The following is a 2487-nucleotide window of genomic DNA, read 5'->3' on the forward strand; positions in this document are numbered from 1 at the left end:
TTGGAATATTTAGCTCTGAAATGTAATGGAAGTTAAGCAAGAAACAAGATCAAATTTTCTGTGGGTAGTGAGGCAAACAGCAATGCAACAATTAATACCCCAGTAACTGCAAGTGAACTGCTGTTTTATCCACAGGTAAGTAACAGAAACCCATAAACTGGCACATTCTCACAAGACAGCACTCTGAAATTACAAGTCTTCTGTTTAACCTTTATATCCAGGTGGCAGCAGCTAGTCTTTCTTCTTTCTTCCACAACTCCAGACTGTGGAACCACAACTGGACAAATCAGTAAGTTGGAAAAATCAGTAAATTTGTTACTTTTTAGGCACTTGGCAACCCCTGCTTTGCCTTTTCATTCTCTTATGATCCTCTCACATCAGCAGGTGAGAAAACACATGGACCTGCAAAAGCGTCTATTGCTTCAGGATCTGATAATTGGATGAGGAAAAGTGAACGCTGTTACGTTTGTCCATACTAAGACAACTAAGTGCATCTTTTCAGCATCTTTTCTGAGTTTCCAAATATTTTTCTTCAAAAGCCATGCCTGTCCTTCACACACAGATGTCTTCTCTACACTTCACACAGGTAAGCAGCATAAAGCTTTGCTGCTTCTGGCCAACTTCATTCCAAAATAATTAAAACATCTCTAGGAAATAAACCTGAGCTGCTGATGGTAAACAAACTATTTAAAGGGTCCTTCCCTAGGTGAGTGAGCACCAAGTTTTTTTTATTTTCAGAAGTACTGAGGAGAAGAACACACAAACCTTTTTTTTTAATTTATTTTTAGAAAAATCACAATGTTGATAGGACTTAGTAAGTAACTTTTGGGTTCACAAAAGCTGAAAACAGATTCAACAGTCTTGGTTAGCTAAAAGCTAGTTTGAGCTCCTCCTGTCATTTTATCCCTAACAAACAGTTATTTTTGTTTATTCAACACTTGGCATAGATATATCTGTTTATTCATGTAGGCAAGCAGTACATTTCTTTGTATTTACATAAATCAAATGCTAATGTAGGAATCACTTTTGCACACTCAAACACACTTAAAAGCTTTAGCACTTTTATAGTAAAAGCAGACATAGGGCAAAAAGAGACTTACAAATTAATTCCATAAGAAAATACTAAAATTTTTGTAAAGCTTTGTTGCAAGCTAAGAAACATGTACAAGAAATTCTCAAATGAATTATCCTTGGCATACATTCACGTCTGAATGTACAGACATATTTACAGGTTTAATATCCAAATTCATTAATTTCTAAGTTCTAAAATATTCCAAGAAATGCCATCTTCCTGTAGAACTTTGTCAGGTGGCTGAAGCCCAATAATAAGACACAAATGGTAAAACTGCATGAAAATTTAAAGCAACTAGAATGAAAGCCAACACAACTGGTCAGACCATTCCTTCCTGACAGAACTAGTTATTATTCCAAATTTAGTCCTTTATCTGCTATGAGTTGTAGTTTTCTGTGTTTCCACAGATCCTTGAAACCTTCCTGTTGCTTTCAAGAGCCACAGCACTGGTCACAAGTGCTTTCAGAGGAGGATGCAACCACAGGTGATCACCCTAGGGGAATCCTTCCTGAGTCCAAAAGCACTTCTCACATGTTTGCTATTTCTACTGTTCAGTGGATGCCTGTGGAGTGAGACTGGGTTGTTCTGGTCACTCTTGCTGTTTGTAGTTTGGAACTGTGGCACTGATTCTGTCCCTTATACATGTATGATAAGCCTTCTGAATTCAACACTACCTTTACTTAAGCTTTTGGCTATAGGAGTCTGAAAATGTTAATCTCCACTCCCAATTTCTTCATCCACAACTTTTTAGACCATGCCAAACATCAATGTCACCAGAAATACAAAGTCCAATTATGTTTCTAATCTGCAAAACAGGCTTTTCCACAACTGAACAGCTCAGTATTTGCCAAGCAGCAAGAGCCAGAAAGGATGAAGGCTTGGAGTGCATTAACTTTGGGTTTTCTCAATCTGTACCAAACAGATGCAATGAAAAAAAATCTAACAAAACAAAACAGAATTTTTGTCTCCTGAATGCTCAAGCGCAAGCAGCTCTTCCCTGGCAGCTGGCCCAGGCAGCCACACAGATTGGATCAGCAGCACCCACACCCAGATCCACCATCCATCCACAGTGAGCTGTTTGCTTTCAGGTGCCCACAACATACACCAAGCTGGTTTGTTGGTCCACTCACTGAGTTCAGGTTATTTAAAAAAATGTTTGTATTGCCTGAGAGCAATAACATAACAGAAACCGTAATTGCATATTGGTTTTGGAGAGGTAAGGAAAAGTTAAATACACTGAATGCACTTAAGACACACCTATTTGTCAGAGGAGTCAAGGAAAGAATGTAAAGGCACAACATACTTCTACACTCCTGTCATTAAGGCCATGTATTGGTGTGCAACAATGCTTCACAGGGCTAACCACACAAAAGTACTCAGGTCTAAGCCACAGTCCCAGAGATGTTTCACACAAG

Source organism: Zonotrichia albicollis, chromosome 2 (assembly GCF_047830755.1).
Source record: "Zonotrichia albicollis isolate bZonAlb1 chromosome 2, bZonAlb1.hap1, whole genome shotgun sequence".
Classification (NCBI taxonomy): domain Eukaryota; kingdom Metazoa; phylum Chordata; class Aves; order Passeriformes; family Passerellidae; genus Zonotrichia; species Zonotrichia albicollis.